General features: G+C 40.8%; 1 protein-coding gene across 2 annotated transcripts in view; it reads left to right on the forward strand.

Annotated features, from left to right (window-relative positions):
* Positions 1-1387: 1387 nt before the first annotated feature.
* TJP2 (tight junction protein 2) overlaps positions 1388-12478 on the forward strand; it is a 62478-nt gene continuing 51387 nt past the window's right edge. For both annotated transcript variants that reach the window (XM_079330290.1, XM_079330291.1), the window contains exon 1: positions 1388-2044. The gene's annotated coding sequence lies outside the window, so the exon portion shown is untranslated. The remainder of the gene's footprint in view (positions 2045-12478) is intronic.

Below are 12478 nucleotides of genomic sequence, written 5' to 3' on the forward strand. Positions count from 1 at the left end.
TTATGAGAAGTGATCAGTAACACAATGATTTTGCAGATATTGTTACTTACCAGATGTAGGCTCTTCTGCTAACCATCAATACAAAAAAAAATCAGTTATATATTTAATGTGTCCATAGTCTTACTCCTCCTAACAGTATTTTAGAGCCATTAACCAGGCATTGTAAGGCCACTGTTGCAGAAGATTTGGAGAACTAACAGATGTAGTTTTAAAATATTCATTAAGGAAACAGACACCCACTACAATGTAAACCAAGTGATCTGACACATACCTGGAAGTAAAACTAAATTTCCATTTCTTGTGCCTTGATTTTGCCTGAAAACAATACTGCATTACGTGCTGATCATAGAAGTAGGCTAGCTGACTGAAAATACCAAGTTTAGGAATTAGCCCTGAATTAGTCTTTTTCTTTTTTTTTTTTTTTTTCTTCTCTCTGATTTTTGCTGTTGGGGCTTTTAGACTGAAATAGGTGTTTGAAGGCCAGTGTATACACATGCATGTTAATTATTAACAATAGCTGCAAGCAGGCTTTTTCCATATAATATCTGAATGCAGATTTGTATTTGCTGTAATAAAATAGGTTCTTTCAGGGCCTTCTTCCAAAGTCCAGCCCTTCATGAAGAATACTGTTTACCTTCCTTATCTTACTTTCTGTATGAGACAAAGTGCATGAACTGTACCTATTGAGAAAGAAATGTATATGAATTAGAAATGCTTTTGGAATCTATTATATTTCTCACCTGCAAATAGCAACAAACCAGAAAACTTTTAAGTAGATTTTTGTTCTGCAGGCCTGATAGGGCTCTGAGAGTGCTGTTTAATTTTAGAGGGGCTTGCAAGGGGTTTAACTGTCCACCAGATAAGACAGCAGATAAGGAATTCCTGATGACATTTAGTGCTTTACAATGGAAAAGAAATATGACTCCAAAGAATCCTGCCAGGGCTGTTTGGCTTGCCTTTCTTACCTCGGCTGCAGGACAGCAGTGATGCCGAAAGCTGATACCTGTGGAATGCCAGCGTGGAGTGTATTTCTTTCATGGTATTGTTAGAGTTTTGGGAACAGTATTGGTGGGCTTGCAGAGTGACGTGGGGTGTTCCAGCCTGGAAACTTAACTACTCTGCTTTCTGCTAATTATGTTTATTTCAGCTGAGAGTGATGGTGTGAACAGTGCCCTCCCGAACTGTCAGTAAGTGGCCGCAGCTATTCTGGTGACAAAAGGCAGGGAAAAGCTGATGGAGAGGCCTCCATGGAACAGTGCACAGTGGTGTTAAAGGCTGTCTCGGAGGTCTTGCCGCTATAAAGGTTCAGATGGGCAGTGATCCCAAGTTCCAAACAAAACACTGATGCAAACGGAAAACACACCCAGCGCTGGGCTGGGTGACGGTGCGCCCTGCCAGCGGCGAAAGAGCTCGGCCGTGCCCGCAGGTCCGCTCTGCTGCCCAGGCCCGGCGCGGGGTGCCGCGGGCAGAGCCGGGGTCCTCTGCCGGGAGACGGGACGGGCAGAGAAAAACCGAGGGGCGGGGCGGCCTCGCCGCGGTGACTCAGCGGCGCGGAGCACCGGGCTGCGACCGGTATTTCCTGTTCCCCTGCCGCCGCCGCGGGTGTTGGTGTGTGCGGGCGTGGGCCGAGGAGCCGGGCGAAGGCACCTCTGGACTGCAGGGGCGGCAGCCGCAGGTGGGGGCACGCCTAAGGAGGGGGCGCCCTGCCCGCCCCGTCCGGCCCCAACGCGCCTGCCCTGCCGTTCCCTGCCTTCCCCATCCTTCCCCTCTCCTCCCTACCTGGGGGAGAGGCCGGCACCTGCGGCGGGAGCCCGCCCCGGCGTGGCCGCGCCGCCCCCGCCCGCGCCCCGCAGGAAATCGCCCGACTCGGCGGGAGCGGCCACAGCGGACCCGGAGCCGGCCTCAGCCTCGGCCCCGCACTCGGACTCGACGCCCCCATCGCTGCCCGCTCCCGGGCGGCGGGGCAGGGCAAGGCGCAGTCCCAGCGCCGGGGCGCCTCTGGGACCTCTGCTCCCGCTGCCGGACGCCCTCCGCGAGCAGGCGAGTATCCCCGCAGGATACCCCCGCCCCGAATTCGCACTCCCCCCCGCTTCCCTCTCTCCGGGCAGGTGTGGTGCCCCCCGGCACCCCCTGTCCCCCGCGGCCGGTGCTTCCGCTCCCCGCCCCCGGGGACCGCGCTACGGCCACGAGCTGCCTGGCTTCTCCTTCTCGTTTCCTTTTTTTGTGTTCTGGGCTTTATCGCCCTCTCCCTTGCGCGCCTGGGGCGCGCTTTGCCGCCTTTGTCCGCGGACCGGACCCGCGGGCCCCCCCCCAGGCCGGTCCCGCACCTGGGCGGCGCGAACAGCCGGGCTCGGCCGGGGATCGGCTTTTCTCTAACGGGATTAAGTGGCTCTCGGTGACTTTTTCCGTGATAAGTACTTTCCGGCAGAGTGCGATACTACGTGGAAAGTGGGAGAGATGTCACCGGCGAGTCGGGGTATTTGTTTACCCGGGTTATTCCGGGGGAGGGGGGGCGGCTCCCCCGGCCAGCGCACGACCCCGCCGTCGGGGGCTTGGGCTGCCTTTGTTGCACAGAGAATTCCTGAAATCTTTATGTTGGCACATCCTGAGTGGATTCCAGCCGTGCCTAGGGTTTTTGCTAACTGGGTCAGGGGAAGTTTCAAGTTAATAGGGAACCGTGAAACAAAGGAACAGGCAGTTGCAGAAGACAAATGTCTTAATTGCTCTGGTAAAGTGCCTTGGCATCGGCAGTGTTTGCGATGCTGGAGCCCAGGTACATTACGTGTTCACCCTGGAGTGCCAAGGTTGATCTTGCAAGGCATGCACTTGCTTTAGTGGACAACTCTGCCCTGAGTTACCGTGTACTTGAAACCTGTTTGCGTATTTTTTTCCAGCATGAGAAAGTACGTGCTGCTTGAACATATTTTTGTAAGAGGCATATAACAAGCCAGAAAATTTCCGCACTTCCAATGCTACTTTCTAGTAGTTATTCACTTGAAACAGATAGAATATCTGAATTATCTGCTCCCTAGTTTCGGCTTATAAAATTGCGTCGGTTCCCACAGCTACGATGATACTCAAGGGCTCTTGGCCCCACAGTTGTGCTTCAGCAGAGGCTGCAAAGATCTCCTTTGTTTTAACCTTTGGTTGTAAGTATCAAGGCCACATCATTTGCAACAAAATAGCTTACCTTTTCTTTTGTTCTGCAAAGTTTTGTTTTAAAGGTTGAGAACTGTGAACTACAGTTAAAGTAAAATAAAAGAGAAACTATTATGTGCTATTAAACTGCTTTTTCATTTGTGAAGGATTTGTCGTCTAAGGCTGTAACTATCAGCTCTTTCGAATAGTGATACTTGTCAGGGTCAGTAAATTCCTGATATGGCAAGAATCAGCTAGTGAAAAGCATAGGAGGGTTGCTTGTGGGGGTGAATACTAACTTAGAGTTTATCAGGTTGCTATAAGAGACTTTGAAATATTTTGAATTTAGTTAGCATGTGTGTGCTAACAGACATAGCCAATAAGATTTATATTTAGTATAACATTATTATGAAGATTATGAAGACTGTCATCAGGCGTCTGAGGAAGTTTTCTGCATGTATTTGACATTTAGGTGAGTTTACTGTTATAATTGCTTCTGGACTGTTACGTGCAAACATCTAGCCCTAAACACTGGTTTCAAGTAGCGGCAGTGACTTCTCTTCCCTTTGTAAAAGGATGTCACCGTGCACTGGAGAACCCGAATCTAATTGTGTTTTGCTATTGCCCTGTATCACTGCCAGTAACTGCTGAGGTGCTTAGTGCCGCGGCATTAGATTTTTGTGAGACGAAAGGCAAGTGTTGGGAATTAAGCAGCAGAGTTGGGGTGATCCCAACACTCTGTGTGAACTATAATCTAAACAGAGCTCTGGAGAATGAAGTATCAAAGTATTTAAAGTGTATGATACTTTTTTGATTGCTTAATCCCTCCTTTTCCTGGTTCCGTGTCCTCTAAGGACAACAAGGAAATCTTTCTTAGTGATTAAAACAATGTTTAGGTAGTGACATGGTTCAGAAAATGGGATGTCCTGTGCCTTTGTAAAACCTATATGCATTAGAGAGCTCCTGGAGCACAGTAATCATTAGGCAATGGCCTAATATTCCTGGACTACTTCATAGCTGCATTTAACTTTGAGCAATTCTGGGTGATAGCATTTGTGCATGTTTTAATGGTTGCACATCTGGTCCTTCTCCAGAACTTTCTTGTGGGGTTAATGAAACTTCGTGTTACAAGACTGTTCACTTTTAATTGTTGAAATAACAGTATTTACTGTTACAGGGGTGGTGTAACTTTTGTCATACCGTGGCTGTGTCAGTTTCATCCTACTACATCTTCTAGTACTCTTAGGATCAGTGATTCTAATGACAGGAGGAACAGAGCACTTGCATGTTAGAACAGCTGCAGATCTGTGAGGTTAGAGATTTTCAAGCCTGGTTTATTATAAAAATTCTAACTGCTGGGGAAAATTAGTTTTTAAAATTTGACAATTTATTTTTGGCATTAGCTGTAGAAAGTCTGTGGATCTTCATCCCAAATTGCAGTGAATTTCTGTGAACTTTGGCAGACTTCTCAAAAATTAGATAATCTATTTGTAAAACAAATATTTATGTAAGTAAGTATATAGGGCGTAATTTTGTCTTCTAATATACGACTCTTGCCATAGTGACGAATGTTTGCAAATGGTGTGTTACCTACGAAGATTGGAGCAGTGACATGAGGATGACTGGTTTTGCGTGACTGTGCTGGCATCCACGCAGCAGTGCAAATAATCTTTCAGAGTCAAATGTTCAGTCTCAGTCCCATGATCAAAGGCTCAAAATGCTTTGAGAATTTACATCGTCAAAATAGAGTTGTTCAATGGGACTCTTTTCTCCATTACTAAACCTATCCTCTTCCCCAGAAGGTACAGCACCGTGTTGGATACCTGTGTCTACTGCCTCAAAAACTTTGCTTACTGCTTGTTCCCAGAATCTTTGAAGCCTTATGTTGCTCTTTAATTGTCTTTTACCAGTGCTTGGGTTATCCTAGTCCCACTTCAGAGAGCAAAAACTTTTTTTTTTTTTTTTTTTTTTAATTTCCTGAGTGAGTAAATTATGATTTAGAACTTGCTGCAATTATGTGGGTATTTTTGTTTGGGGTTCGGGAGGTTTGTTTTTTTTTTTTTGTTCATTATTTGTGGGGGGTTGTTTTGTCTAGTTTGGTTTGTTTGGGGTTTCTTTTCTTTTTTTGGTTTTTTTTTTGTGGGGGAGGGGTTGGTGTTTTTATTTTTTTGTTTGTTTGTTTTATGTGTTTTTTGTGTTTGTTGAGGGGGTTTTTTGTTGTTGTGGTTTTGTTGTTTTTCTTTAACCCGACAAAGGTGATATACAACTCTAGAGAGTTGAGGTTAGTTTTTGCTTAAATATTACATAATTTAAATAGGTATTAACTGCAGCATTGTAATTAAACAGCTTGATGCAGCAGCAAAGTATACTCAGCTCATTTAATACCTTAAAGTGTTAATGTTTGGGTTGAGTTTTAGTTGACTTGTTATTGGGGTTTGGTTTGGTTTGTTTTCTTATTCTTTTTAAGTTGATTGCTTTTTGAAAGTGCATGTCATTAGGGAATAGTTTTCTGCTTCAAATGGGAGTGCAGACTGTGTCAACTCCTTTCTGTTCAGTCTAAGATGGCCCTTGCATTTTTGAATGTATTTAGGATGTTTATGATCCAAGCTAAGTAATGACAGAGTGAGCTATGGGAGCTCTGGTTTGGTATCTGCAACAGCATCTGCCCTTGTGTGTATTCATCAGCTGCAGGCTTTGTTTTTAGGAAACATGAGCTACCCAAGTCTTCCTGAATTTAGGTCAGCATTGTCATTGTGCATCTGAGTCCCAGAACCTCAGATAACCATGGTTGCTAATCTAGGAAGAAAATGAAACTCATTAGCGCTCTTTTCTCACATGAATAAAGTGAAAACGACAGACGAAAATACTGCCTGATACAATAGTATGATCAATAAAAAGTGTGGAGGGCAAAATATAAAGCCCTGTTGTTCTGTTTTTGTTTTTTTTTTCCCAGTGCCTGCTCCCTTTTCATGCTTTTGTCTCTGCTTTTGTTTAGTACCAGCAATCCGGAGCTGCTTTTGAGAAATTTCTTTTTACTTCTTAAAGGTGTGCGGTAATCTGGGGTGTGGTGTATATACATGTGAAGTGTCAGGTTTAGTATGTCTCCTTGGATTTGGGTATATTTTCATTGAGTTAAGCATGAGTTCAGATATATTGGGCCACTGTGGCTTTTTCCTGAGACTGGCTCAATGATACCTCTCCCAAAAGCACTGTGTTGTTATAACTCTATTGCACCAAACAAATTTTTTGACATCAGTATTGTATTGATAAGCTGCGTGTAAGCTTTACAATGTAGCATCATCATAACCAAGATTTCACGTTGGTTCAAGCTAAGTGTTATTTACCTTGCCTCATTAATTTTTGGTTGGGTTATTTAAGTCTTTAGAGAAAATCCATAAATCTCTCCTGCACATCACTCCTAACAGCAAGGCTGTCTGTAGTCCGACTTGCACTCTCTATTCTAACATCTGCTTCATCATCTAGCTCTGCTTAATAGCCAGCAGATTTGACTACTGGTGTCTCTAGCCTCCTTAGCACAACTTTGTATAAGCTGATTCTGAGAATCTCCAGGAACATATGGGCTGTTCAGGGAAGGGATGATTTCTAAGGAGGGGCCAAATGCATCTGCAATCAGTGAAGATGTGAGAAAGAAGTTTCAAGGTCCTCCTCACTTTTCATTCCCACCACCCACACTCCCATCCTGATCCTTGATGCTTCTCTACCTTAAGGTTTTTTAACAGATCAATCTTTACATATGTGCTGGTTGTGGTGCAAACAAAACATATGTGTTCTGGAAGTTAACTGTGACTGGCTATCACAGTTGTTTTCATCACTTGAGCAAAAGCATGTAGGAAGAGGTGCTTGTTTCTTTGCTCTCTTAATAAGAGAATTCTTTGATAGGTAGCTGGTACACATTTTGTTGAAAGATGAGAAAGAACAGGATTCTGTGTTTTTCACAAGATGGAAAGTAATTGTAGCTGCATTGGGCAATGACTGTCTCTTTTTTAGGTGAGTCTGAAGTGACTGAAGATGTGATCCTGCCTCTCCCATCAGTTTACAGGAAATATGCTCTACATCTGATTAAGAGTGTATGACTGTTTTCATCTGCCAAGGATTAGAGCAAAATAAAGCTTTTGCTTTGATCTCATAAATGTTTCTTTAATGGAGAAAAAAGCTCTGTCATTCTTTCCCCATTCTCAGAAACACATTGTACTTTCCAAGGGATCACTTGTGTGTCCTCAGTTAAGAAAGTTGTGCTGTTTTCTTTCCAATAAAACTTGGTTTTTGTTCTTCCTGATAAAAAACAAAGGCAGAAAAAGTGGAGCGGATGATAATTCTCCAGCACAAAACAATGGAGGAAGGTATGTTTTAGACTTTTTGTTTGCTCTACAAAAGTCATCCTTCACTAACAATGCACTTACAGCATTGTTAGTGCTTTGAATTTCTTTTTCTAAATAAAATTGAAGAAAGTTGATAAACTGTGTGTCAGTCTTTCTCCCTCTAGATACCTGGAGGTTTCACACACCATTTAACCGAAAGTAGTACTTGAGAGTAACTCGTGCTTATTGTGAGGGCTTGGCCTCCCTGAGTTCAACACTAGTCATGGGGCTCCTTTTCTAGTCAGAATTAATGTGCTTTGCTCTAAGAGACAAAAGATGGACCAGACCTGTATTTAATGCTTTTTAGACTTTGCATAGGACTGGCTTTAAAATCTACTGTGGGAAAGTTTTTTAAGAACTATTTCTTACATCTATAACAGGAAAATTTAGAGTTAAAGAAGTGTTAAAGGGGATGGTTGACAGAAAGAAATAGCAAAACTTCATAGGAGAGTATGGTAATACTGACATTGTTAATGAGACGAGCTTTGAGGGAAGACTGGATTTTATAAAAATATTTCTGCTTTTGAGTAAAATAGAACTGTCATGAACTTCTATAGTCAGAAGACCTTTAAGGACTGGAATTGTCAAAAAACTGCTCACTTCTTGTCTTTCTCAGTGCAGCCCCTATAGGGCTACCAAAGCTATCAGAAGTCAAGATGCATGCAGGATTAATGATGTTAGCTGTGCTTGCAGGCTTCTAGCACTACTCTGTTTTCCTAAGCTTCTTAATGCTTCATATACAGATATTTAAAGTTGTAGTTAAGTGCTTTTTTGACACAGATAAGTAATTTGTTTTCTGAATTTAATTCATGTGGTTTAAATATATTAATTATTTTTCTTAAATTTCATTTACTTAACACTACATTTTAGGTCATATACTCCTTATCACATGCAACTATGTAAATGATATTTTTTTCCCTCTGACAACTGTAGTGGTATTCCCTGAATCTAAAATATGCATGATTTTATTTTGCTCTTCTAAGATCTGTCACATGGATTACTATTTAGTAATTACTTGAGATAGTTCAGTGTTTGCATGTGCTAACATAACTTACTGATGTGATTGAGTATTAAACATCAAATATGGCTACTGCATGATTGTAAGTATTTTATGATCTGGAAGTAGTTATATAAATCTTGTTGTTAAGAGCTAAGTATTTTACAGCACAAGAAATTATCTTGGTTTCTAAATAAGTAACATGCAATATGATATCACCCAAACAGAAATACACCCGTGCCTAATAATACTAGGGAATAGGTAATATGCACAGTTGAGAGAGGGAGTCACGGTTCCAGGCTTCAGTCTTCCTGTTACTTCTCTTGTTTCTATGCTTTTATCTCTATTGCTGCATAAGTGCATCATACTTACATAATATATGTAACTATGTATATCTATCTATACATATAAGCATTCATTTCTTACTATCTAAGAAGCATTACATCAACATTTCCTCGGTTAGTTTTGCAATCAAGGACATCTCTTTCAATATTGCAATTTGACAGTCCTGCAGTGTTTCCAAAATGTCACTGTTGCTTCTTTCAACATGTGTATCTGTCTCCACCTTTGTAGTTCATACCTGAGGTCTTTGGCATGTGCAGTTACTTACCTCATGGCTAGAACAATTCTGACATGGGATGTGGCTTCTGGCATCATGTGAGGCATATTTGAATGCCTAGTAGGTTATCACAATGGGTGTTTCTAACTATCTTAATTCTGTACAAGCCACATAGGGAAGTATTTCTCCATGCCTTTTCTGAGTAGATCAGCTAAATCCCTCATGACACTTCTAAGGTAGAGAGCTTTCTGGTGCTTCCTGATGAGAAAAGTTAAAGCAAAAGCTATTTTTGTCACTGCCTAAAATGGTCTCAAGTTTTCTGTGCAGATCTCTTTTATTCCCTGGATGGATTTGACAGAGAAGTTACCTAGTGCTCCATTAGCAGTTGAAAGATTATAGACAGCAGAGATTTAGCAAAGGATTAGTCAATTGGAGAGTGTGCATTATCCGGCTAGGCTTAGAACCATGATTGTCTCTCCAATCATTTTCATTAGTGTCTTATTCAAAGATCAAATTACGTAACAATGACGTTTCTGGGGAATCTGGTAGGAGTTTTTCTTTGGTTTCTCTCTCTCTTCTACTAACTATCCTAGCCTGGGAGAGGAGAAAAAAGCATATATTTTTATCCTTTATGTTTTAAAAAGCAGCATTTCAAATCAGTGAAGAGGCATGACTTCAGTTGCAGCAGCTGCATTTGGATGAATGGAACTCTTAGTTTGTTGGAATTCTTGAGAAAGGCAGGATGCGGTACAAGAAATACATAACTATTTTAGAAGCAGCAATAGGTATTACTCCCCTTAACAAGAGGGAACTGCTTCCTGAGGGTAGACATGCAAATCTGTGGAAACATCCAGGGTAAGTGTTAAAAATCAATCAGTGAGTAACTATGGGAAAAATTGTGCTCACCTTGAATCATGCGTTTTTAAAACTTGTTACCAGAAAGAGTAGAGTTATTTATAAAGCAGGTAATAATTTTTTGTACCTTCCAAGTTCTGTATCTCCAGTAGTTGTGATTGAACTTATTGGTTTCATTAGACACTTCTGTATACTACCTGTCATTGGCTAGAGGAATAATTAGGAGAAGGTGTTATTTCTAAATGAGGAGTTTGCTGAAGAACAGAGAGAATAAACAGGTGTATACTCATCAGAACAGAAATAAAATGGCTATTTTGTATTTTTTGCTTGCTACTAAACTTATGTATGTGTGTGTTTCTCTTCTCCTCATTTAAAAATATGCATATTTTAATTTTCAACTGTCAAAGAAGCAGTTTCTGAAATGAGAATACAAAAAACCACTTTTGTCTGTGCAGGCAACTTTTCTTCTCTGCTTTGAAACAGGAGTTCATCATACTTAGGCATACTGTTTCCCTACAAGAAAGTTTTTCTGATTTTTGTTAAAAAAATCAGTGTTTTCTCGTATCACACGACTTGAGTATTAGGCTTCAGAAAAATCCTTCTGTATGTAACTGTTTCTACCAAAAATGTGTGGTTTGTGGAAAATGGAGTTGTCATTCTCTCCCACCTGCCGCTGTATTAATAGCATGGATGGATGTGTCTTCACAGCCCTTTTGGTCTCTCCTATTTTTGTAATACAATATAAAATTGTCACTTCATTTCAGACGTAACTGAGGAGTGCAAAATATGTGAGGCTTTTGTCCAAGGCCAATTAGATTGTTTCTATTGGTTTGGAATAGTTCTGTGTAAGCAGGACTTCAAAGAAAAACTTGGATTATAATTGTGGCTGTTTGACTATAACTGAACTCATATTTATCCTGTAATTTTTCTACAAATACACCTTCTTTAATGGTGGTAGCAACAGTAAAATCAAATAAATCACTAGGTGCCATATGATTTTATTTCCCCCCCCCCCCCCGATCTATAACCAGAACCATAAAAACTAGTATAGAAAATACAATGATGGAAATGGTTTTGCACCTTTTTAATTAATGCAAGTGTTCTTCTAGTTGGTCTTAAATTAGCAGTGTCATGTTAATGAGTGCTTCTAGGGTTTTTTGTTAAAAACTTACCCATTAAAAAGGATTCTGGTGCTGTCTGTTTGGTCTCAGGACAGCAGAGTGTGCTGAACTGTGACTTCCTTTGATTGTTCCATATAAATCATGTACATGCAAATCTCTTTAATATTTTTTTAGCCGCTCTTCATATGCTGATAAAATGATACCTGATTTCTCCTGCTATTTTGAGAAGCTGTTGGAAAGTAATGATTTATTCTTGTTTTTGAAGTAGGTTAGTCTGGCCAGAGTCACAGCTTGAATCATGCCCTCTAAAAATGAAACTTATTAACTGTAATATCTATTTCTATTGTAACTGTGACTGTTTGTCTTTCATATATTACTGAGTATTGGTCAGTATCAAAGTACAAAGTACACTGTTAAAATTTGTTTTTATTTCCAGCATTCTTATTTGGACATCTCCCTGCTTTTGGGAGAGGTTTTAGTTGATGTGATTGTTGTGCACGCTTGGAATTTCAAGCTAGTTAAGATGTATTTGGATTATGTTTGGATTTGCCATTCCAACAGTTTCAGAAAAGCAGCAGAGCTGTTGTCATTGGACTGTAATAGGGATCCCTTTTATGTTTGTATTAAAACTTTCAGGGAACGAAAGGTTGGTAACAGCAATTTTGTCAAAGTAAACCAGTTGGCAAAAAAAGCACTGTTCTTTTTGTAGCTGCATACTGCTTATTCTATATGACTGGAGTAACCGCATTAATAACACACTTTGCTAAGACCAGTTTACCACTCAACTTTTAGAAGTACCCTGTCACATTCTTTGTAATAATAAAATGTTGCAAAAGTGTGGCTTTGTGTGTATAGGAAAAATTTGTAGCATAATGAGACACTTTCCAAAACACAATACAGAATAAAGGGTATAGAGGTCCTCATTTGTCAGCTCCTCACTGCACAGACTCAGGTGCAAAACTGTGCACTTTATTTTTCTTAAACGTGTCTTAAAATAAAAATTAGCCCTGGAGTGTGATGCTAGGTCCAGAGCGATTGTTTGAAAGTTGTAAGAATTCTGCTTAAAAATCCAGACTACTGTGCAAAAGAAAGCAGGAAAGGCATCTGCCTTTCTAAAGCATAAAAACATTATTTTGCTAAGGTATTCTTTTATATTTTCCTATCAAAGACATTACAAAGTTAAGATTTTCTACTTCCATCTTTGCTTGGAATAGTGATGTGATCTCTGTGACAGTTTTATAAACTTTTATAAAGTTTGACAAAGGGAAGATGATGGCAGCAGTGGTAGTTAGGTTTAGCTTGCTTGCATCATTATTCTACTGCCTCCAGAATAGTATTTTGTGCACAGCCTAGAATAGTAAGGCTAAAGTTTGTTTCAAATGCACAGTATAGCTTGTGCTGCTCTTTGGTGGTCATATAAACTCATATT

Source organism: Erithacus rubecula, assembly GCF_903797595.1.
Source record: "Erithacus rubecula genome assembly, chromosome: Z".
Taxonomy (NCBI): Eukaryota; Metazoa; Chordata; class Aves; order Passeriformes; family Muscicapidae; genus Erithacus; species Erithacus rubecula.